This window comes from Lygodium microphyllum, chromosome 22 (assembly GCF_053477565.2).
Source record: "Lygodium microphyllum isolate KBCC chromosome 22, Lygodium_microphyllum_v1.1.10, whole genome shotgun sequence".
Classification (NCBI taxonomy): domain Eukaryota; kingdom Viridiplantae; phylum Streptophyta; class Polypodiopsida; order Schizaeales; family Lygodiaceae; genus Lygodium; species Lygodium microphyllum.
The window spans coordinates 50,654,089-50,680,051 of NC_141156.1; positions in this window are offsets into that span (position 1 = coordinate 50,654,089).

Here is a 25,963-nt window from a genome sequence, read left to right on the forward strand (position 1 = left end):
TTACTCACAAATCCGACAAAATACGTGACAGAGATGTGATGAAATTAATAATGAGTTTTTTTTAAGTCGGGAGATCTTTCAATATTCTTTTTGGCGCCCAATACATATTCATTTGTGTTCTTGATGCTACTTTTTAGTTCATTCACCCCTCTTTGAGCTTCTTTCTTTGTGCTTTCATTCTTTTCATGGCTTCTTCTAGGCACCCTTCTCGTTTAATACACTCTTGCACAGTCTATAGCCAGGGAGCAAATGGAAATTGGGAGCCCAAAACCTTTAGTGTAAACGATTGGGTTACCATGCTGCCATCTTGTGAGGGCTCTCATAAGGTAAAAAGAAGAAAACGAGATGATATAAAACATCACTGGAAGGGGCGTATCATTGCCTTTAAAATTATGCCCGAAGGGTGGTTTGTCAAAGGTGCAACATGTTTACATGGCCAAGGATATGCACTTGCCTCCAAACGAACGTGTTCCCCAACAAACACATTGTAAGTTATTAGTTGAATAATGCATGTAATTCTTTTCCATTTAGGCAAGTACTAACAATCGATTCATAATTGCAGATATCTTTCCGTCAACAAGTATTGAATGGCAACCTGTGGAAAGCCTAAGTGGGACTTTCCATGCCATTCATAAGGTATTGGCAAACATTATTTATGCTGATCAAACTGTGTCTTTTTTTAGTGAATGCAAGGTTTTTATATATTATGTACAGTATGTGGTTCCCTCTAGAGCGGATAGGTATGGGCATATCGAAGATTTGCCATTGCCAAGTCTTTTATCTCTAAATTGGGAGATTTCTGACAAGGCAACGGTGCAAAGTTTCAAATTCAAATTATCTCAGGATATTCAAAAGTCCACGACAGATGGAAGGATCTTAAGAAGAATACGTTTATCATGGTTTTTACCCCTCCATATCTTCATGGCTTGCTTCAAAACAACAAATTTACAAAGAACGAAGGTATCCTGGCTAAGTAGAAACTTTTTAGAAGAGGATTTGGACAACACTATAGGGATGCTTTGGAAATCTAGAGAGTGCGACCATAAGGGTGATATCTTGAGGTGCAATGCATGCCCTCAATCCTTCGCTTTGGCTTACAGTATCCCTCGCCAAACTCTTGCTTTGGGCTTTGATTACAGGAGATACAAACTAATATTGGGTATTTGGGTTCCCTTGGATTCCGATACAGATTGCACACCGTATAAACTTGCGGTGCACGTTTTTCCGCATGAAGAAGCAAAGGAGGTGAATGTTACTTCCAATTGGAGTCTGAAAGATGTGAGGGATACCTTGGAATTACTAGATAATACATCCCCTAGATATAAGTTCAAAGTGAATGGCGTAACAATTGGTAAAAGAGCCGAGCGCTCTTTCTCTTGTACAAGTTATTTGTCTCCCACAATTGTGAGTTTTGAGCCTTGAGAATGAAAACTTTGCAAGAATTTATCTTAACTGAGTGACTGTCCTTAAGATATTTCTTAGTTGAAACTCATAATCTATCATGAAGCAAGTTGCCTTTGGAATGTATAGAAATAAATGTACATTACATTCGATTTATAAGTGAAAAAAAAGTTCATTACATCCTGAGGTACAAAAATGTCATATAAATGTACAAAGCCAAAATAATAAGGCTTGTGTATGCTTATGTTTGCTCTTTTTATTCTTCTTTATCTGTTGTCTTCTCCTTTGTTGGCTTTGTGGCTTCTTTATCGATTTCTTCAAAGATGTTTTTTTTCATAGGGCCTTTCTTCTTTGATTGTTGAGAGAATTTCACCTTCACAGGTACTCTCTTTTCTTGGGGCTTAAGAGGGGATGGATCATATTTCAGAGGAGAAAGCATTGGCATTCCTTTTCTTTTAGACTCGGCAAGTGGTCTTTGTGGGGCTGACTTGCTAATACCATTTCCATTTCCATTTCCATTACCATTGCCATTGCCATTGCCATTGCCATTGCCCTTGCCCTTGCCCTTGCCCTTGCCCTTGCCCTTGCCCTTGCCCTTGCCATTGCCGTTACCATTGACATTGTCATTACCATTGCCTTTGCCCTTTCCCTTGCCATTGCCATTGCCATTGCCATTGCCATTGCCTTTGCCCTTTCCCTTGCTTGTGCCCTTGGCCATTGAAGTTTTGGGAGGAAGAGGGGAGTCAGGATCATATGGTGCAATTGCCTTGTCCAAAATCAACTCAATGCATCTCTCCCTTATCCGCCAAACATACGAATCAGGATAGTCTCTACAGTGTAAGAATAAATGTTATAAGTTAGTGAAAAGACATCATGATAAGGGTCACACAAAAATCAAATGAAATTAATAACTTACATTCACTCCTTCTATTTGTAGCAACTTTGAATCCACTGTTCTGCAAATATTTGATATAACTCTCCATCCACAAGAATGCACATCACTTTGCAATGGTACTTCTTGTAGAAGAAACTTATAAGGCTTTTGAGGATCAGCAAGATCCTCATATGTAGTATCCAAAAACGTAGAAACAAGTCTACCAACACTACAAAAGGAAGCTTTGTTAGTTCAAAATATAATTTGTAAATATAATCAAAGCAAGTAATTTACTTTCAACATACATTTGTGCTTGACCATAAACACTGCTGAGAGAGTTCATAAAGATAATTTCTCTAGTAAGACATTTGATATAGATAAGACTCCAATGCCCTTTGCAAATTCAAAATAGAGGTGAGCAGAAGGGTGAAAAAAAAAGAATATAAATTTTCCTCTATAGAAAAGAAAAATACACTTCTACATAAGGGAAAAAGATGTGGTAATTTGTCATACTATCAAAAGTACGAAAGAATGGTGCAATATTAGACCCAAATCTTGCAAATAGTTCCACTGAGAGAAGTGGATCAACAACATATATGGCTCTATGGATATCAGGAGTGAGAGAGGAGACGAATGCCCTGCAGTTAATAGCAAAAGCTATTTGAATCGATCAAAATCAATACAAATTACTTATAAAATATACTTGCACCTATAAGCCTTACCTTATACAACAAAAAACAACGGAGTCAGATAGTTGGACATCCCTTTTCTCCAACATGGGCTTGTCCTCGGGAGATATACTAAGGTAATCCTCCTTCTCAGGTTTTGCAGAAACATTCACAAGTATTTGCCCATACACTTTACCCATCCTTTCATAGTTGATGGGACCAAGTGATACGGCTTTCCTCTTATAAACTTTGTCTTTAGTTTCCAAGACCTCTTGCCCTTTTTCTTTCAAGATAGACTCCTGCTGACTAGCACCCCTTGTAGAGTAAAGGTGAGTGACATCCTCGATCTTTGGCTTTTTCCCTTTCCTGGACAATTTTGGGGGAATGTTAAGGATGTCATAGGCTTTTTGATCGGTGGAAGGCAACCCTCAACACTTTATCGAACCTATACCTAATTCTGCTGATCATGCTAAAATCTTTATTCATTAGGGTAATTCTATGAGCATGCGCAGCGGCAATGTAAGCATCGTTCATGAAATCAATGAGAAAATCTTATGTCGCCTCTTGTAGAGCAAGAATTGCTGAGAGTTGTCACTTCTTATGAAGACCGGAGACAGTTGCCACTCTAGACAATCTATTAGAGATTTCTTTTATAACTCTTATGAAAGCAGCCTTTGGAATCACGTGCTCTATGGCTTTCTGGGCTTTTCTAATCTCACTGAAACACCTCTGCTTGTAGAAGAACCAAGACTTCCTCTTTTTCTTTTGTGGCTTGGGAGGCTCACCGGCTGCAGTAGCAGTAGGCTCGGGTGCAATTGGAGGGGATGAATCCTTCATAGGGGAAGCCTCACCCTTAGCTTCTTCAACTTTAGGAGAAGAAACATTCTTTGCATTGGAATGCTTTAACCCCATGGAAGATGCCTGGCCAACACCTGGTGTAGGGGGGATCTCTGTGGCAATATCCTTTGGGGCCTTTGATGGCCCAGCCTCAGCAATATTTGAAGGGAGTTCCTCCTCACATTCATCAAATTGTAACTTCCTTCTACCCCCAGTATTCTGCCTATCTACATAAACTTTTCTTGCAGTTTGCATTGTCCTTGCCATGCAGAGGAGGAAATAAAAGAGCCAGAAAGAAAAAAGAGAGATAGGAATTTTCTAGAAAATTTGACAAGATAGCATTTTCTTGGTGGGCAGTAGGCACGATACGGCACGAGGAGGAACAAACGCGGAAGACGGATCTGAGTGTTCGCACCATATCGGAGACGAGCACAATAGATGCGAAAGCAAAGAACTCCAATGCCCGTGAAAAGCCAGATCGATATGACGTGAGAGGGCAATAACATGGACCACCGAAAGACGCCCTCGCTCTGTATCGAACAAGGGGCCACGAAATGGCGCAATACGAGGAAACCGGGAAAGAGGTAGAAGCACCCTCTCTCCGTATCGAGCGAGGGCAACCGAACAATGTGACAGGAGAGGAACGCAATAGGTGCAGAAGTGGGATCGCTCCATATCCGGCAAGCACGGTGCGAGAGCTCAAGAGAATGTAAAGTGTACACGTAAGCAAAAGGGTCCCTTATATACCCTCGTCAACCATGCCACGTTTCATGACACGTGTCTCGCATTAATTGTGCCACGTGTCCGTCTAACGTCTATATGCCACATGTCGACTAACAATCATGCCACGTGCCTTGCTGACGTGTCTCATCCCACGTGGTGTTTGCCACATGTCGCAACTCGGGCTTGCCACATGTCACACCTCGATTTTGCCACGTGTCTGTCGGCCACGTGTCGCATCCAATGCCACATGTCTTGGCCTAACGGCTAGTTCCACGTGGCCTCCATGGATGCCACGTATCGGTGTCCAATGGCTAGTGCCATGTGGCATAATTGCATGCCTATATAAGGAGGTGTCGGCGGTCATCTGTACGGCTTTTTTGGCTGCCTTTTCGAACTTCTTTATTTGTCTCCTGATACGGAGCAAGGGCGAGTGTTCGTTTTCCTTGGGTTTGCCTTCTCGTGTTGTTTTGGGCATAGCCTTCTTGTCTTGATTCGGCATGGCCTTTTGCTTTCCCAGATTCTCGTTCTTTTTCCTTCGCCTTTGACTGTTTGTTGTTGTACTTTTCACCATACGGCGTGAGTAGCAACATACATCTTTAGCGTTTGCGTCTCATCGCGCCTTATCGTGTAGGCCTTGCAAATATGTCTGAACCTAGATATTTTGAGGGCTCCAAGGTTCTGCCAGGGAGTAGGAAAAGGAGAAGGCTTTCTACAGGCTCAAGGGCTTCAACATGTGATGAGCCTGTGCATTCTATTTCTTCCCCATGCTCCACTACCAATGTCAGAATGCCAAGGACATCTCTAGGGAAGGGAAAGTCTACAATGAGAGTTCTTGGAGCATCAGAGCTTACTGATGTCACTCCATGAGAGAGGCTTCTTGACCTTATCCTTTAGAATGGCATGGATCTCTCTTTCTATGGAGTTATTAAGAATGTTTTTAATCCTGATTGGGATCTTGACAGTGTTTTGCAATATTGTAAAAAATATTTTTTGGAGGACTTTTTGGAGTTTGAAAATCTAGCAGGTTCTACTATTGAAGTTGATACAAAGGAATATCTCCATGTTTCTATTGGGTCAACAGGCAATGAAAAGTCAGTGTTTACTAGGAGGTGAGGTGCCCACTCTCTGGACAGGTTTTATGCAAGAGACATATTATGCTCCACTCATTCTAAGAACTGCAAGATTATGTCAAAGTCTGCTACTTTTATTGTTTTCACCCTTGTCAAATATCCTATGAAAGCTGATGAGCAACAGTTAGAAGGAGCAAAGTCTGCTCGCTTTTGTATGTTAGATGACCTAGTAGATGAAAAGGAAACAGAGGAGGTTGTAGATGTAGATTTTGCTCAGTTCGAAGCTGAGACCATCATTGAGAAGAGCCAAGGAAATGCAAACCCTGCAATTGATGAGAGTTCTCACTATACTGTTCCTTCTCTACCATCTATACCTTTCAAGGAGAAGGAGTACATATTACTGTCCGATATTCAAAAACTTTTCAATCTTAGGGAAGATTATTGTCTAGCCATTATTGCAGAGGCTTTTGATGCTACAAATGGGATAGTTGACATACATAATGAATCAAAGAAAGAGATGCTCAAACTTGATACCGAAACTTTCGATCGCATGTAAAGCCAACTTGGGATTTCCAATTTTGGAAGAGAGGAGTCTAAGTACGTTAAAGAATTGATAAACACCAACGAGACATCATCGTCAATAAATTTACGGAATCCAGTTAAATTGGAGTACGATGAAAACCAAGTGGTAAGATTATTTCGAATTTGCTTTTACACATTGGTAGATTTGAGTTCCATGCTCATTTGGTATGGGTGTTATTTGTAGTTGGAGATTGCTGATTCAGATAACTTCTTGGGACGTGGCAAAGGATCGAGAGCTGGTGGTAGTACATTGAAAGACATTGCACTTGGACACTACTTAGCTAGGATTGATCCTAATTCCTTTTTAGTACTTCATAGTAGTTTCTCAGAGGATGCAGCATGGCCCATACTTTATATTAAAGCTCTTACAAGGCTTCTAGGTTTCTCAGGATTACAATATAATGCCCACAAAGTAATGTTTTTGGAAAAGACTGTAGCAATTAGGATTTTTGGCTATGGTCCAGGTTACTCTACTTCTAGAGTAGGATACTTTTTGGCATTCACATCCTACGCCTTGGCTGCAAACCGAACTGATGTAAAATCCATAGCTGGCTACAAGAGAAGAAAATTTCTACATTATAGAGGAAAGATCTCTGAGGAGGAAGAGAATGTGAGAGCTTTGAAAAGCTAGCTTTGTATGGATTCTATCTTATATATAAAAGTGTGACTGCTCATGTGTCATTGCCATCTTTTATCTACATTCTTTGAAGTTGTCGCCAAAAAAACCAATTGAATAGATCCTCCAAAAGCATTGCTTTTTGTAACTCGTCCCCCATGCCTTGTGCTTCTAAAATAACTTGTGCATGCTTGATAATGGGATTTTTCCATGCCTTGGCTACTATAAGTTGCTAAGGGGCCGTGCTCCTCCACAAAGTAAGGCCCATGAATATGAAGAATATGCAGCAATACAAAGTAACACTCATTTTATACCAATTGAAAAACATGTCAAAATAAACCCATATTAAATAATTGTTACTTTACCAAATAAAAAGTGATATCTTTTTCTTCCCATGCCTCTTTTATCGCCTGAACAAGATTTGTGATTGATCTTTTGAACTCTTCCACATATGTATATGTTGTCTTATGTTACCTGAGGAGTTTCAGAAAAACATCAAGGTGTATCCAAACCTCCATTCTAAGAAACGCAAGCCTCAGCGTGCTTGCAACATTTTTTGTGATCTCACATAGCTCTCTCCAACACTCCCAAGCCACATTCACCTGCTTTCCTGAATGGTTTCCTAAGAATTGTCTAGCTTTTGAGCCTCCCATAGAGACATTGGCCAAGATATCTCTTGTTTTTCCTGAAAGTGTTGGATCCTTTCTCAAGTGAACTTGGCCTCCATGAAATCCCATTTTCGATAGTAATGCCTCACATTTATCAATACACTCATCTGATAAAGATAATGGCTTAATGGAATATGTGTAGTCAAGATGCAACCTGAGAAGCTTATCGATTATTCTAATCTCTTCATGCAAAGTACAAATATGAACATTCTTAAGAGAGATTGAAAGAATGGGATCCCAAATGTCTTCTATGTTTTTAAATTTACTCAAATCTATAGAGTCTCTATTTGGGACTCTTCTTACTGGTCGCAAACTACTCCAATCTTTAGATCCAACACTTTCCATGCAATAAATGCAAGGATATTTTGCATTTACACCATTACATATTCCAAGCATACATTTGATAGTTTTTAAATCAGCACTCATATGCCATTCCACAGTAAAATTACCAACCCTATCAACTACCAACATTTCGCCTTCACTTTGAGACTTAATGATATTTGGAATACCTGTATGGTTGAACAACCATTTCAACGTTTGATGATTTTGAATTGGTACCAGGGCTGCACCAATCCACCAAATCTCCATCTCGGATTGGATCTTATGCAATGGAGCTTGGCCCTCACCATTGCTGTGGTTCAATGCCATGTTCATGAGGCAAATGCTAACTCTTTCCATCTTCTGTCCCTTTTGAATCTATGCTTCATAGATAAGCACTTAGGTCTCAATTCACTAAAGAATACCAAATCAAATGGCAAGGCCTACCCCTGGAAGAAGCCTCTTGGTGCCCAGCAATCATTTTCAATGAATTCCCCTACCTCCAACAGGCCCTACGGTTGGTCGAGTAGCCAGTTATGCCCCATTTGACCACCCTTTGCTTGCAAATTGCACACTATTTTAGAACAATTTTTTACTTATTCAAATCTTAGGCATGCACATCCTACATAGGTTGAAAGTACTCATCATAAGCTCCATTTCAACATGTGGTGTGCCCTATTTGGACCAGCCTATTAAAAGTTATAACCTATTTACTTCAGCAGGCTGACGGTCCTCGAAAAGCATATTGTCCCTAGTCTTTACCCACCCAATTTTCATTGTAAAAGGGCTTAGAGTAGTACTCTGAAACCCTTCTTTAGCCCACCCATGACTCCTCTCTACTTCTCCTTGTTTTTTAGGGCAAAAACCTTCAGGGTGGGGATGGATTGTAACAAGCAAGATACACATTGACTAGGGTTTAGACACCCAACACTGCATTAACAAGATACATCCTTATGATCAATACATGTAGACTCACCTTGAAGCAACATCATATGATTCCCTACTTCCTAGGTCCCATGGAAAATAGGCACTATGTTGTCTCAAGTTGCATGTCTGATTGTATGGATCAAGCTTTTTAGTCTCCTATCTCTTTGATCCCATGTTACAAGACTAATGAGCCCAACCCTACTATGTAAAAAGACTAATTGCATATTCCCTTCCCTCTCCCTTCCCTCTCTCCCTTCCCTCTCTTGTCCAATTGCATATTCCCTTTTTTGTGGTGCAAAAAGTTGTTCTCTCTCCTCTCTCCTCTGTCTTTTGTGCAGAAATTCTTATTTTCCCTTTTGTTCTTGTATAATGGTTGAAGCTATGGATGAAGATGATGAAGATAACGAATCGGTTCATTATTAAGTGGAAGATTTATGGTTTCTTTTCAGTTCGGAGATTAATGGCTCAGCCATGTGCATAGATTTTGCATGCTTCTACCTTGGTTTCATGTTCATTTCTTGCCATGGGAGTGTTGCTGTCATTTTGGTGCGCAGCCGAGGAAGAAGCCGATCTCAAGAAGTAGAGAAAAAGGACGACCTTGTCTCCATTAGAATCCATGGCTTTCAATGGCTTATTGGCCAGATGACTTGGCTCGTAATGAAGATGTGCAATATCTTGCACATGTTGCATTCGGCAAGGTCAGATAGAGGAGGATAGGAAGAACTAGCGCACACAAACAAAACCCAAGGCGTACCTATCAAGGCATGAAGATCTACCCCATGGCTTTAGATCGTTCTCGCCCATGGTTGTGGAGAGGAAGAGATCTCATACTTGCATCCGCAGCTCTGTCGTTGAACAGAGATGAGTGCAGGATCACCTGATTAGTTCGGGATTTCCTTTTTTTTAAACATGGTCACAAAACAGGCTCAGTGCCGTTGTTTATATGGCCACGGAGACAAGTTGACTGTAGTATCATGATCCACTTGCAAGATTGGAATGCTCATCTTCTGTTTTGGAATAGAAGGGATGCCTCACACAGAGGTTTGTTGAATGCACCTTGTGTAAGTCCCTGGACTCCATATTTGTCCCAGTTCTGGGACTCCATAGCTGCAACTGTGCAGCAGCATCCAACCTGGGATTCTGTTGATTAAGGTGCATCTTTGGCTGGGGCTGAATGGATAACTTCATAGACTTCTTTGACTAACTTCCAGATGAAGTCATCCACCTCATCTTTGCATGTATATCTGATTGCAAGTCTCTGGTTCGTTGCATGTCTGTTTCTAAGGCCTTTTTACAATACTCTATTCGAGTATCCTCCCTCTCCATTGTTTGCTCGGGTAATTTCTCATCTTATGATGAACGACTACACAAAATCTACTCTATGGTAAAGCCATTCAGATGCCTTCAATCTTTAGTAGTGCGAGTTGGGCAGCCAAAAGAGGAGCCACCCTCTTGGGCAAGATGTATGCAATATGTGGAATTAGGAGGTTCAGTGGAAAATTTTGTATTCATGGCTGCAAAATTTGGTGATTTCTCTGAGCTAGATTCAACTCTCTTGGGATTAGATAATATTGGATGTGCAGAAGAAAGCAAAGATGTGGTAGTCATGTCACAGACCAGCATGATAGAAGGAGATGCTTTATGCAATCCTGAACAAAGTATATGGTCTAATGAAGAACGTGAGAAAGCTTCAGACTCTTGGATTGGTATTGAAAGTGATGAAGGAGGAGGGTATGGGGTTTCTTCTTCTAGGAATGCTGAAAGACAGAGCATGCACGAGGTCATCCCAATCATGATGGTGGGGCTGTTGGCTGCACCGTGGGCCAGGCTTTCTAGGAACGGAAATCTGTTAGTGAGTACGCCTACAACCTGAAGCTACTGATTCACCTACATGTCCTCCCAGAAGGTGAGTGCCACTTTCAGGGCTTCATCGAGGCCATCGAATTCTTCAATGGCAAGAACGCCTTCCATGTCAAGAAATTTGGAAGCAGAAGAGGAATAAAAGGCCAAACGCCATGGCATCTATACATGGGAGAGAGAGACAGAAGCAGAAGAATCAATAGAAGAAGAATAAGAAAAATCATTTCCCCAGCAGTCGCGCCTTGCTCTTCCATCTTCTCAACCTTTGTCAAGTGCAGGAGAAGAAATGAGAGGAAAACTAGCAAAGCGAAAAAACAGATTGGTCATAGCGCTGCAACGGATAGCAGGAGTGCAAGCACCCAAGGAATCAGTGAGAGGGTAGGGTCATTGAGATGAGTTCAGTCACCATGCTCAAGAGCATCAGGCTATGGAACCTCCAATAAGGAACAAATAAGAACAAGGATGATTCTCCGTGGCAGCTTGCTCTTCTCCACCGGCAACCCACTTCTATGCTTCCTATCCAACATACACAAACATATCCCATCGTATCTTCTTTTCCCTCAACCCTAATGAAGTACCAAATACCCTAACCCTTAACTTTTATTGAAAAAAATAAATAACATATTTAATTTACTAAAACACCTTAAGAAAAAAACAAATGTCTGGTCCTATTCTATATTGCCTCTCAAATGAATCTCTAAGCTCAAGCCCTTTGAGACCCCTTGAAAGTACCTCCATGTCCTCTCATAGTCTCTTCATCCCACTCCCTCAGTCTTAGCAATACCACACTATTTCTCTTCACCATGGCACCATCTTCATCCTCCTCTATGATGACTTTCCTTACTCTTCACCTCTCCATCCTTGCCAATATCTTCCTCCTCATTGCTATCTTCCTCTCCTTTAAGAGACACACGTCATCTTCCCTTCCCTTTCTCCTATGATACCCTCTCAGACCCATCATCCTATTGTTAAGGGTCTCATAGCTTAAATAATTCTAATGTCATCTAATAATAACCTGTAACAACACAAAAGTTAAAGCCTCACTCAAGTTACACAACCTAAGGTAAATCTATAATGGGGTTTTCTTCCTAGCTATCAATGCTAATAAAACCCTACATCCGAAGATACATAAAGATGTGGTTACAATCAAATGGTGTTCCCTCAAGTGCCTATGGAGCTACATGATGGAGCCTTCTTTCTTTCTACATTGGACAAAGAAGTTGTGCTTGTGATTCCTTGTGGAAGAAAAAACCCTATCCTTTGAAGACTAGTAAAGTTTTTTAGTGTGGGAGTATTTGAGGCAGGAGTTCCCTTACTCTGGTGGTCATGGATTTGGAGTCCCTATACCCTACCATGGCTAGGCCTCATCCTTATGATCGAAGTTGTTTTACTAACAATTTTGGAAGTTATTTGTGTTAGACAGTGGTTCTTCTTTGACAAGGTTCGCAAGGACGCTTCACATTTCAGTGTGGGAGGAAAATGATGACACTCAAAAGAAGCATAAAAACAAGGCACAAAAGAATCCAAGCATGCATCATATTTTTATTTTTTGTCAAGAGAATAATACTACATTGTTACAAAATCACCAAAAAGAGATAGAGATATGAGGGGGCCACATCCACATCCACATCTATCATAAATAAATGGTATACACAAAAGTGTTACGTGCATGCATTTGTGAAGGGTAGGAATACTCAAAATTAAAGGCCGAAGGACTTATAATATCAAATGTATCAAAGTTTCAAAGAAATAATAAAAATACGAAGGGGTGTGCTTTTTGGGGAAGAGGTGGGGTGGAGTGCACGAGTGGATATGTGCCTCTCTCTCTTCCCTCTCTTGTCCAATTGCATATTCCATTTTTGGTGGTGCAAAAAGTTGTTCTCTCTCCTCTCTCCTCTGTCTTTTGTGCAGAAATTCTTCTTTTCCCTTTTGTTCTTGTATAATGGCTGAAGCTATGGATGAAGATGATGAAGATAACGAATCGGTTCATTATTAAGTGGAAGATTTATGGTTTCTTTTCAGTTTTGAGATTAATGGCTCAGCCATGTGCATAGATTTTGCATGCTTCTACCTTGGTTTCATGTTCATTTCCTGCTGTGGGAGTGTTGCTGTCAGGTTCACTCTTGGTTCACTATGGAGTTTGCATGTGCATTCCATAGGATTGTACAAAAGTTCCATAGGATTGTACAAACATAGGCTATACAAATATATCTTGAGTACATGTACATGCTCTTTGGGGCTTTAATAAATTGAACCACCCTCGTGCACCCATGGACTCCACATGATCATCAATTTCAAGCTCAATGTTGTCCTTAGTCTCATGATAGGTGTCTCATTCTCATCTTCCTCCTCCAAATCTTTTTAGACTCTTGGAGCTCTTAATTGCAAAAGTCTCAATTGGCACAACATGAATGCCTCATGAATGCTAATAAGCATGCCATCTCAACTCTAAGCATCTTGCAAAGACCTCCTAATCAAATACTAGTGCATCAATCCGAACCTGATTCTCTATCTACATGTGACACTCAATGATGGTCTTATCATCGTAATGTGTGTGAGAGGACAAGTGGCTTTATCTATTTATGATAGTGTGGGACATTATCATGTGTATTCTCACAATTCTTCTCTTTCCTCCCCTACATACTAATTCTCTGATTCCCAATGGTCACAACTTCTATATTGGGCCACCCTATCCATAAATTTAACCACATAGTGGGCTATTATATCCATAATTTCCTTGACTCCTATATTGGGCTTCCCTATCCATGTTCATTATAAGGGGTTTCTCTATCCATATGATTGACATAATAGCTCTTTCAATTATTGTGGATCATGCTCCCATGCATGCTCTATTGCAAATCATCCATCCGAAATGGCCCAAAAGCCCCATTAAGCATTAAAAAATGATTTTTAAAAAAATAATAAGAGACCAAATTCTAAAGGAATAAGATAGTGACCACTAGCATAACATGGTAAGGCCTTTTCAAACCCTACATGGTCTCTTGTCTTGCATTGTACTAGCCCATGGGGTGAGGGAGAGGCTAAGACCATTGGAGGACCCCCTCCCCCTTCATGTTATGTTAGGCCCAAGGATAGCACTATGTGAGAAGGCCTTGGGTTGGCACAATGTAAGGAAGGGCTTCTCAAGATTCTCAAGGGGCCCCTCCTCAAGAAATGATGTCCCAAGGCCTCCTCACATTGTGCTAGCCCTAGGCCTATAAGAGAGGGGAGATAGACGGGTAGGACACGTGCTAGCATGGGAATACCCAGCTATTCTGACAGGTTATATAAGGTGTTGAGAGACCCAATTAGGGCATCGGTTTGATCAATATTGAAGTCTGCTTTACCATTACTTCTAGCTTTCATGGCTTCTCTTCTCTTTCTTTCTCTTTTCTTGTCCTTCTCTCTCTTCTTCCCTCATCTTCCTCCTCTTTCTCTCTCCTCTCTGCAATCTCTCCCTTCTCTCATTCTCTCTTCTAGGTCTCCTTCATTACAATTTGTATCAGAGCACCGGTCTTTGATCCTCCTTCTCTCTCTCTCGTCCCTCTAGTTTTAGTTTCTTTTTAGTTCAGGAACCCTATTTACTCAGGTGCATAGGTACATCAGGACAGGTACACCATTGAAAAGCCATAGGAATCAGGGAATACCAGAGATGTAAGCCTTCTTGGAGTTTGCACAGAAGCTTTGGATGTATTTAGAAGAAAACCACCAAGCTGACCATTTCTCCACTGCCACTGCATGCTGTGGATAATGGAGGTCCATAGAGCCCAGGATTGCCTGTAAATGAGCTTTCCCCCACACTCATACATGATACCACTGGAGAGTCTCACTCAAGTTCTTGAAGTCCCCCAGAAAAGAGGATATGGAACTTGACAGCTAGTTGTTTTCCACATCGAGCTACTGTAAGAAAGAGAATTCTTTATTTGTAGTGGCTGGAGAGGGAAAGCTCCTAGAGAGAGCATTGTGATCCAGATGAAGCTCCACTACCTGTCCACAGAGGTTCCACATAGAAGAAGGTATGGGACCTGTGATAGTGTTGATGCTCAAATACATGACCTCCAAAGATGGGCTATTTCCAAGATCCACAGGGAGGGTTACCACAAGTTTGTTAGAGCTAAGATCTAGTTTTTGTAAGGAAGAAAGCTTGACAAGCACAGGTGGAATGCCGCCATTAAGGCCTGCAGCTGCCAAGCTGATGCTGTAAGCTGCAATGGCATGGTCCTGCAAGTGGGTGAGGTTGTTCTTCATGGCGGGGGTAGAGCAATCCAATAGGGAACCATTTGAGAAGGTCCATTGAATGTTTCTCCATTTGTAGAGGGAGCTACTGCCATCCCAGCTAGATAGGATAGCACCATCAGAGTTGCCAAGAGTGGCCTTGATTTGCAGGAGGGTGCTGACCTCAGTGCTCACTGTTTGGCTTGAAGCTTGTTCACGGGAAGCCAGAAGGAGGAGGAAGACAAAGCAGATGCAGATGGAGAGGAATTGCCCTGTTCCTACCATGGCAGTCAGGCGAACTAAGGGTGCTCTGATAAGGTGAACAGATGCGTGTTTGTTGACTCTGTGAAGTAGCAGGAGCTATGGAGGCGCAACGAGAAGGCTCCACTGTCAATGTCGAGGGTGTAGTCTTCTCTAGAGTTCTGGATGATTGGTGGGAGCGGGAGAAATCCTCACTCTACAGTGAAGTACTACCTTTGCTTTATTGGGCATTGTGTTGGCTAGAAACAGGAGAATCTATTCTTTTGACAAATTGTGTTCATCACTGGTGAAGGGAGAGTCTGTTATTGTAATAGTAACTTCACCTGGGCAAGCTACTGAAGAAGCTCCACCAGGTCATCAAGTGATATGGTAATACCAGATGCACTCAGGAGCTTCTCAAGCACTTCAAATTCCTTGTGAAGGTCGTACAGTCTCCTACGATTTGCTTGTAGAGTGGATGGCATAGAAGCAAGCCTGAAAACTTTTGAAGCTAATGGCAAGCTTAGAGCCAAGGACCCCAGTAATTCTACACTAGTTTCCAAAGCGCTTCCCTCCTACTTCTCAAATATGATGGGGGCTGAGATAAAAAAGATGGCCAAAGATGTTATCCTTGACTCATTCAAGAAAAGACTTATCAGATGCATTTGTAAGAACAACCAGGAATGGCTCCATCAAGAGTCTGAAGATTTCAACTTTGAGAGGCAAAAATTTCTCAAGATCCTGAAGAAAAACATATGCATAATGAAGGTTGATTCCAAGGGCAGCATACTGATCCTTGGCTAAAAACGTATTTTCTAACAAAACATCCATGAACTCTTTGATGATATCTACATCCCATTCAGCTTTTTTCCAGAGCCAAAAACATGTGAGCCAGGTTTCTTTATGGATACTAGCTTGCATAGAGTCAAGTAATTGGGAAGATTCGTCAGGGACTACTTCAGTCAAGGCCATTCTCTGATGGTCCAACTGAGGGGTTGATGGTGCAGAAAATTTCTCATTTGGGGCACAAAGTACAAAGCATTGAGCACTTGGCACTTCAATAACTAAACAAGCAGTTTTAACAGGCACTTTCTCCTCCTCATTCACTTCAAATGTCTACTGATGAACTCTGCAGATCTGTTCCCTACTTCAAGAAAACCTGGTATAGTAATGTGTCTCTTAAGTCCAATGCCTTTCAAACAACATGCTGCCAAATATTTTTGAGCTTGTCCTATGATAATGGCTTAAGAAAGAATTCCACAGTCCCAAGAGAAATTGAATTCACCATCATGGGCATATTTTCTGTTGCTAACTTCATAATAATGGGAATATCCTTCACAAAGTCAAGTATCTTGCAACCATCAACAGTGCCAGTGTCTGTGGTAGCCAATGCAACATGAAATATTTGTGAAGGATTCACAAGAACTACACTATATGCACATGTATTTGAAGAGAACGTGTATGACTTGATGGATGTATGGTGGATGTATGCAGTGGGAGATAGGTGTACCCTGTCTTAGCTTTGAAAAGTCAATTACAACAAATTCTGCATATTTAATGTGATAAATATTTTTTTGCATGGCCTCGTAGAGGGGATCAAGGGCTCTGTTTTGAATCAAGAGGCCTAATGATCGGAGCTCCCTAGCTCGAGATATTGCAGTTTTTGTGATAGGGGGTCCGGTGGATTGCACCTAGTATGGCAGGACATAAGGGTAAAGCCAACACCCATGAGGACTTCCAGCATGAGATTAGAGATTCTCGTGCATCTATGAATGATCCTAGCTCCTTCCAAGAGGATCACGAAAACATGCTGGAAGAAGGGGCCCTCGAGAGATGGACCATTTTGCTATGCTTAACAACACACTATGCTAACATGAGACCCATCATGCTGAGCGGCATCAAGAGCTAGAACACCACCATAGGGAAATGGAAAATCGCCAAGATTAGCATCATAGGGAGATGATGGCTAAGATGGAATTTCTTGTAGAGTGCATGGGCACCCTCATCTCCACCCTCTCACCCTCCTCAGCTCAGCCCAAGGAGCATGGTCCTCCCAGTGCAACCAATTGCCCTTCCCCCTTGGAGGTGGGACATGGCCAACAAGGTTTTGGTAGCACCCATAGTTTTCCCCATAGAACCTATGAGTTGGGCGAGCCCTCTATGTGACATGATGAGCCCATCCGCTCCTCACTCGTGACGAACCCTTCCAACCCATCCTTGAGATAGCAGCTCCTTGATAGTGGAAGCTATATGTAAGGGCAAAATGCAAATTTTGGGTAGCATAGTATGCAGGGTGCACATGGGCAGCATGCACATGGCAATTTTGGGTAGCAAGGCCCTAATGCAGGTGCATATGGGTAGCATGGAAATTTTGAGCAGAAAGGCCCTAATAATCACTTTGGCCCACATGTAATGCATGGGTAGCATGGCACCCAGGGACATTTTGATTAGCAAGTCATGTATGGGCATTCTCATAGACATTATGAGTACCATGACCATTGGCATGGGTTTGATGTGCAAAGGCAAGCGCATGCACCCACTTATGGTGATTGTGAATATTTTGAGCAGCATGCATCTAATGACTATGTATGTTCTTATGAGCTACATTCTGGTCACATACATGGACAACCATCTAGACAGCACTATGTACATGGACAACATCATGTAAATGTATACCAGTATGTACATGGGGAGCAACATCATTATTAACAACGGAGTGCTCGATATCATCAACCACTTGATCATTACTATAAGCAACATGCACATCCTTATAAGCCACATGATACTTATCAAGAACGATGCCATGATGAGAGCATCTCACTATTGCAGGCTCATGAGCAGGTGCCCCATCAGCCCAAGGCCCTTAACTTTGAATGCCCAATAGTAGCCACACATGTGGAACTCATGGACATGAAATGCCTAGGGATTGATGTAGTGAATGCTGTAGTGATTGCAACCTCATCTGCTCTAGTCCGACTTGGCCAAGTGGTTCCCAATGAGTTTACGGACAATTCAATGCATGCTATCGTATGGGTTGGTAAGGATATTGTGCCACCATCAGTGCTTGAAGATGACACCATGAATTACTTCTATGATATAGTGGATGCATTAGATCACAATTATCCTTTTGACCCCGGTGGTAGTACGGTGACCCATGCTTGTATGGATGACCCTTGTGCTCTTGATGCTTATTATGTAGGTTATCCATTTGATCCGGGGAATGGAATGGTCTTGGAAAATCCCTATCCTGATCAACATTTCAATAGTGTAGTTCTTTCCCTACTTCAAGGGTGCAATTTTGACTGAGCAGTAGCTAAATTTTCCCTAGTCTGCACTGCAGACAACACACTGTTTCAAAATAGTTTTTACCCTACATTAATGATAGTCAAGTGTCACCTATATGGCTTGAAAGTATGCTTCATGAGCTTCATTTTGACATGTCATACGCCTCAATCAGTGCTGCTGATAGGACGTTATGACCAGTTTTCTCCAGCATGCTTGTTCTGGAGAGCATGTTATCCAATGTTTATCATCCTCTAATTGTCACGAATTGGTGGAAAAACTCATATGCTATCAACTTATACATGCTATATGCATCATACACACATTTGTATGCCCCAATTCCACATGAGGTTGTACTTCCCTATACCGATAATCTCATTTGCAATGCTGAATAGAGAAGTACTCTGTGACCCCCCTTCCCTTCTTGTGAGCCACATCGATTAGTTCTCTTTTTGTTTTTGAGGGCAAAAACCTCCGAAGTCGGTATGGAATGTAAGAGAGGGGGGGATAGACGGGTAGGACACGGGTTAGAATGGGAATACCTAGTTATTCTGATGGGGTATATAAGGTGTTGAGAAACCCAATTAGGGCATCAATTTTATCAATATTGAAGTATCTTTAACCCTTCCTTTTAGCTTTCATGGCTTCTCTTCTCTTTCTCTCTCTTTTCCTATCTTTTTCTCTCTTCTGCTAGTCTTTCTCTCTCTTCTTCCCTCATCTTCCTCCTCTTTCTCTCTCCTCTTCGTAGTCTCTCCCTTATCTCATTCTCTCTCCTAGGTCTCCTTGATTACAAGGCCCCACCACAACATGGGGAAAGGCATGGGTGTTGGGGCCTAGGGCTAGCACAATATAAGGAGGGGCCCCTCCTCAAGTTGTGATATCCCAAGATATCCTCACATTGTGGTAGCCCTAAGTCCCAAAACAACGTGGTGAAAGGTTGAGGGGGGGGTAAGGGGGAGTTGGAAATAGGCTTCGGTCCCCTTCCCCTTTCCCCATCATGTTATGCTGGCAACACAATGTGAGAGGGGAGCCCACATAGTTCTTTGAAAGGCTGCTTACCACATTGTGTGGTCACCACCCAATTCCTTCATAATTTAGTCTCCTAGTGTTTGTTTTGAGCATTTATTGGCATTCAATGGGACATCTAGGCCATTCTCAATACATTAATCAATTGATAGTACCAAAAGTTGGGCAAAATGGATGGTTTCAATACGTTAAAAGTGGTCGAGATCCTTGTCTAGGGTCACAAAATGTTCAAAATGTACATCTAGAAGCTAATATTTTAAGAAATGGAAAAGATATCCAAGAGGACCAACACAATGTGAGCCCTTGCCCCACAAATTTTTGTGGGGGGACCCCTCAAGTTGGATCAAAAAATGGAAAAAGGTACTCAAGAGGATTAGCACAACTTGAATCGTTTATCTCGATTCTCCTAGGTATATTTTTCATTTCTTCATATTTTGGCCTCCTGATATTTGTTTTGAGAAATTTGTAACCCTAAATGGATGTACTTAGCTAGTTCAGATGCAATGATGCAATCTATTTTGCTCCATTATCCACCCAAAATGTAGATTTTGGTACTATCAATTGATTAATGTATAAAGATTTCCCAAAAGCCCCATTGGGTGCCACAAAATGTTCAAAACAAACAGTAGAATACTAAATTACGAAGGAGTTACATGGTCAGTAGCACAATGCAATAAGGAATTTCAAGACACTACATGGGCTCTCCTCTCAATGTGAGTGGGGGTCCTAAGAACATCATGGAACTCCCTTGCTCAATTTATATTGATTCTCTTAGGCTCAGAGGGGGGGGGGTCACTCATAAATATATGTATATATAACGTGAGTTTAAAATAAGGGGTTTTTAAAACACCATTTTTATACATTATTTACATACAGAAGGGTGTCATATAAAGGGATTACTTATAGATTGAATAGAAAAGGGTTATGTTTTATTCAAGAAAAATTCACAGATTAGGATATTTATAAATAAGCTATGAATGCACGTTATATATAGAATATATATATAGTGAACCCCCCGAGCTCTTAGGTACATTTCTTATCTCTTTGTATCTTAGCCTTATTTCTTCATATCATGGGTACATTTTGTATTTCTTTTATTAATTATAAAAGAACAATCAAAATGGATAGTGAGAGATCAAATTATGAAGGAGTTGGAAAAGTACCCATGGTGACTAGCACAATGCATTAAGACATTTCCAAACATTATCACGGGTCACCCTCTCCCATTCTAGCCTTGGGTAAGCACAATGCAAAACGGGCACTAAGACTATCAAAGAAAATTGACACCCCCTTGGCCCCCCCCCCCCCCGCCCCAAACCTACATTGTACTAGCCCAAGTCCCCCTTGGCATTGTGCTAGCCTTGGGTTGGCATAAGGCAAAGGGGGGTTCATTAAAGTCTTAGGGCCCCCCTCATGTTGTGTCGGCCTAGGACCAACACAATGTGAGAGGTTGTTGTATGGTCTTGATAATTGATGTATAATTCTCCATGTCTATTTATAGATAGATCTTATTGAGATAGAGAGAATTATCTCAATAGTCTAGGGGAAGTGAGATAAGAACACATGAGTTATTCCATTTCTTCCATCAAGTGGGTTATTACCATCATTGTCCACATGTGTCTTACTATAAAATGGTATCTCTTGATAGATTCAAATGTCAAGGATATCAAATTTATTTCTAATATAAGGCCCTTAACATAGAAATATTATGATGTATCATGGTATGAGATCCACCTTTCCATTGAGGTAGAATTTGAAATGCACTACAACATATAGACCAAATAGCGACATTTAAAGCGACGAAATTATTCATGGAAAAAATTACCCCCGTCATCGCTATTCACATCGCTATTAGCAACGCGATCGATTCATCACTATTAGCATCGCTATTAGCGTCGCTATTTGCATTGCTATTAGCATCGCTAATTAGGTTAGCGACGCTAATAGCGATGGTTGCAGAGTAAATTTCCGACGCAAATAGCCATGGTTATAGAGGGGGGGAAAAAAGGTGGCATGGCATGTAGCCCTACCACCCTTCTAGCTATATGCACTAAATATTCTTGCATAATTCATTTGCCAATGTCACCTACACCTAATGTCTAAAAATTGTGTATCAGATTTAAAAAAAAAAACTAAATCCTTTGATTGCAAAAGCTAGATATAATCAATTCGAAAAGGTATTTCGCAAGGAGCTTTTTCATCACTTTCTTAGGCTCGAGAAGAAAAAGAGCTTGTGATTGCAAAAGCTAGATATAATCAATTCAAAAAAGTATTACTCAAGTATCTTTTTTATCACTTGTTAGGCCCAAGAAGAAAAGCTTCACTTCAAGCTTTTACTATAGTCAGGACCCTGACGTATGAATAAGTCCCATTGAGGTTAATCCCTTATTTGGAGCACCCATATCTGGAGCAGAGCTACCATCAGGGGAAACTCATCTGGTGGAGCAAAGGATACAAAGTGATTGAGCAAGAAGACGGAACCTTTGTGTGGGAGATCAAAGTCTTCTGCCATCACTGCTTACGATTGTTGACGAGTATCCCTGTTGACTTTAATGAAGAAGGTGGGATGGAGCCGTCAGTTCATCCTCTCAACATGCTAAACTTTGATTACCATAATTATGAGTAGAAGGGTTCGTGATGGCCGGCTGTGTAAACCCATTGTGGACATATACATTATGTTTTGACAGAGCGTCTAGGGGCCCTAATAAAAAAGAGAGTGTTGGAGTAGTAATCTGAGATCCCCGATGTAGAGTGACGATGAAGTTAGCTGCTTATCTCGGGGTAGGATTCACTAACAATATGGCAGAGTATAAAGCCTTGATTATGGGACTACATATTGCTAAACAAGGTGGTATTCATCGGTTGTTAGTAAAAGGGGATTCCCAGTTGATCTTGAATCAGCTAGATGGGACATACACAGTGCAGAATCCCATTCTTTGTATGTATCATCGGACTGCGATGACCCTACTTGAAGAGTCTGAGAGAGTGTCTTCTCAGCTGATTCCACGTTATTGGAATCAGTTTGCAGATTCATTGGCAAATCTTGCTTATGAAGAAGACCTCTTCTTTAATTGTGGTCCTAGTTTGGATATTGTGATCAATGATGAAACAGGACGCGGTCGCTTGTGGGGAATGTTATCAGAGCATGCGATATATGGCAGACGATGGTTGATATGGGTGATGCAAAGAGTAGTCGAGACCAATGTACCATTATTATCCTGGACCCATATATTAATTAGACAACATGTTATGTGTACGCCTCTTGCTATCTATACAGGAGGGATGGGTCATAACCTTATGCATTTAGTTTAGGGCTGCGAGCCTATTTTTCCTCCTTGGAAGGAACATATTATTGTATATCTGTGCTCTTTCAGGGAAGGATGTGTAGGTGCTACTTTGTTTTATTTCATTAGGCCAAGAGGGCCTGTTTTGCGAGGTTTTACTATTTTAGCTCGTTAGGCCAAGAGGGCCGATTAAGTTTTGTGGTGAAGTGCTTTATTGCATTAGGCCAAGAGGGCCAGTTTTCTATTTAGTGCAGGTACAGTTAATGGTTTCTTGTTTTAGTTTGGTGCTAGACAGATTCGGAAGAAGAGCTTGGGAGGAGCCTTTTGTTGCATGGAAGCTTCTCGTGGCCCTATCCAGGTGATATCTTTCCTTTATGAGTACTGTGGTTGTTATGCTATATGTGTTTCTGTACTTGTTAAGGGGTTTTTCGTTTCTTGTTGGGGACCGGAAGACCAAGGCACGAAGTCCCGAGATTTAGGTTCAGTATGTTTGAGGGAGGCCTGAGTAGTCATTGCCTCCTGTAAAGACATTGTTAAGCATCAAAGGACCTGTTTTAGAAGTGAGTCCTAGTGACCCTATTATGCTAGCCTACTAGGCGGCTGTTCTAGGAGTTCTTGTTAGTTGTGAGGCAGTTAGAGAAGCCTGTCGAAGAAGAAATTAAAGATGATAAAGGGAAAGAAACCCTAAATATCTTAAAGGAAATAAATATATACGAAGGTGTGTAAAAAGGGGTTCTAACCCCTATAAACATAGACAAGAAAAGAAAGGAAAATTTATGAGCAGATGATCATTGCCTTGCGAAGGCCTGGTAGGTTCCTAGGGACGAGTCAGACCCGGGGCCGATGCCTTGTCTTCGTAGGGGTGGCATCTTGCTGGAAAAGAAGAAATTAAGGAAGGTTGGAGCGAAAATAAAAGTGAGCGTCAGAAAAGGATTAAGTGTCGCCTTGCGACGACTTGGTAGGTTCTTGGGTACCGAGACAGGACCTGAGGCCGATGCTCTGTTCTCCTTGGGTCACTACGCTCAGCTCCCTCCTTTTTACATGCCCGAGTATAGAAAATAAAAACCCTAAAAGAAGAAATGTGCTGAAAGAAAATACTTCTTGATCAGGCTATAGGAGTCCTCGCCTAGTAGGAGCTCCTAGTTGTGTTGTCCTTAGTTAGGTAGGTAGTTCAGACCACCACTTAGGGCAACCTCTTTGATAGTTCTTTTTAGTTTGGCCGTGTTGGAGCAGTTGGTTACTGATTAGCTTGGGACCTTCTATCAGATTATGCTAGGCCTACTCCTTGTGGATGTCATGCCTTGGTTTTGTCAGGGGGTAGGGTGAGCATTGTGTTGTGTATTTAGTATGTATCTATTTTGTATCAGCTTGATGCTTCCTTCGGTTGCTTTGTGCAGATATATTGTGGGATTCGACGGGCTGAGTCGCCCTATCCCATGGTTGCCAATGAGAGCGGAATTTTGATGCTGAGAAGTGCTTAAAAATAGCTAAAAATTACGAATATCAAGGGAAAAATATTCAACGTCGAAGGCGGCGGCTTGATCTAGGACAATTTTAAGCGTTAAAGTGCTCTAAGGACGTCCGTGCAACACTTGCTGATTTTTAGTCATTTTTTCGTGTGCCTGTGCAAGTGACGGAAGTTGCCGGTCCGTTTGTGGTCTCAAGATGGTCGTGCAGGATTTTTCCGGGCTCGAATCGGACGCCGGATATGGGAGATATGGAAAACCCGGGAGGGTGCCCAAAAAAGGGCCAGAAATGAAAGGGTGGCCAAGGAGGGGGCCAAAGGGGGTGCCTCTTGGGACCCCCACCCCCTCAAAATCAAATGCAATGGGAGGAGGGCGGCATGTAGCAGCACGCGAGGGAAAAACGCCCCCCCCCATGGATGAGATCTTGGGCTGAAAGTAAGCCATAATACTGATGAGCCAAGGATGATCTACTTCTTCTCCGCTCCGTATCGCCTTCTCTCACGCGTCCAATGGCGGGCTGTAGAGAAAGAGAGAAAATCAATATTTCTCTCTCCTCCCTCTCTCTCCTCTAAGGGCAGATTCATGTGGTGAAGAAGAAGAAGAAGAATGGATGACGGATGCTTGTCCAATGAAAACCGGATTGCTCCGTGGTTCAAGAGGAATGAAGATTGCTGATTCCGGACAATCATGAGCATTAATGGCTGCTAGAAATCAGTCCCGAGACATGGAAAATAAAAACCCGCAACCCGCAAAGAACGGTAATCATATTTTTACAAAGGAAATTGATGTTTTATGCAATTTGCTTCATGAATACTTGTTCCCATGGGATGATTATGAATTATGATGTTGCTTGCTATGAGTTTGATCAGTTTATGCTCAGAAAATCAAAAAATCATAAGTGTTGTGACTGAAATTAATAGTGTAAAACCCGTAAAACACGCGAAATAGGGGAAAATTGGGTGTTTTTGATATATAAATGGAAAATATAATAAGACACACCAACTAAATTTGTGTTTTTGCTGCAAATAAACCTAAGGGCCACAGCCCACAACTCATTTTTTATTTTTAGTTATTTAATATTGCGGAAAAATACAAGAAAAATAGAGAAAATGGGTAAAAATAAGGGAAAAATAGGTTTTGAGTGTGCGAAAAATACTAAAAAATAAGATTCATGTTTGTGTATGTATGGGGGGTCTAAAGCATGAGGTTTAGCCTCAGTTCAGCCCTACCTTTATGTTTTAGTGAGTGTTTATTGTTTTATACAACAAAAAACATGGAAAAATGAACCCTAAACCTATCAATAATGCACAACCTAAACGGGTGAGGGGGTAGAGTGTATAAAAGGTGTTTAAATGCTGAATGAAATTATGAAAAGCTTGTTGGTTTTTATGCATATCATATAGATTGGTTGTTGATTTAAATTAAGAACCTAGTAGCACGAGGGTTTCTCGGTGCTAGGTTTATGCAACGCCGCATACGAGCGATAGTCAAAATCATTGAAAGAAATGTTTTACACATGTGCACAATGCTGATTTTTCTTTGTTTTGGCACATGGACATTCACAATTTGCATGAAGCATAAAATGATAAAAGGATATCAGACAATACCTCCTGGATGCATAGCACCTGTATTCTCTAGATTGTGACCAACATTGAGTGAGTAAGGTTGTTCCAAGTTGTAGGCTAGACGTTGGGTCTAAGGCGAAAGAAAGTGAGGTATTGGTACGTTGAGTAGAAATATGTGTGATATAGTATTATATATGTTTAGCGACGCATCGAGAGGCCAATCCCCAAGGTGTAGGAGAGTCGCAGTGAGGTAGCGGTAGTCAGCCGTGGGAGGACCTCCTATGTTTGTACTTCGTGCCTTTTGGCAATGTGCTAGGGACTCCCTCTGAGGAGTGTTAATT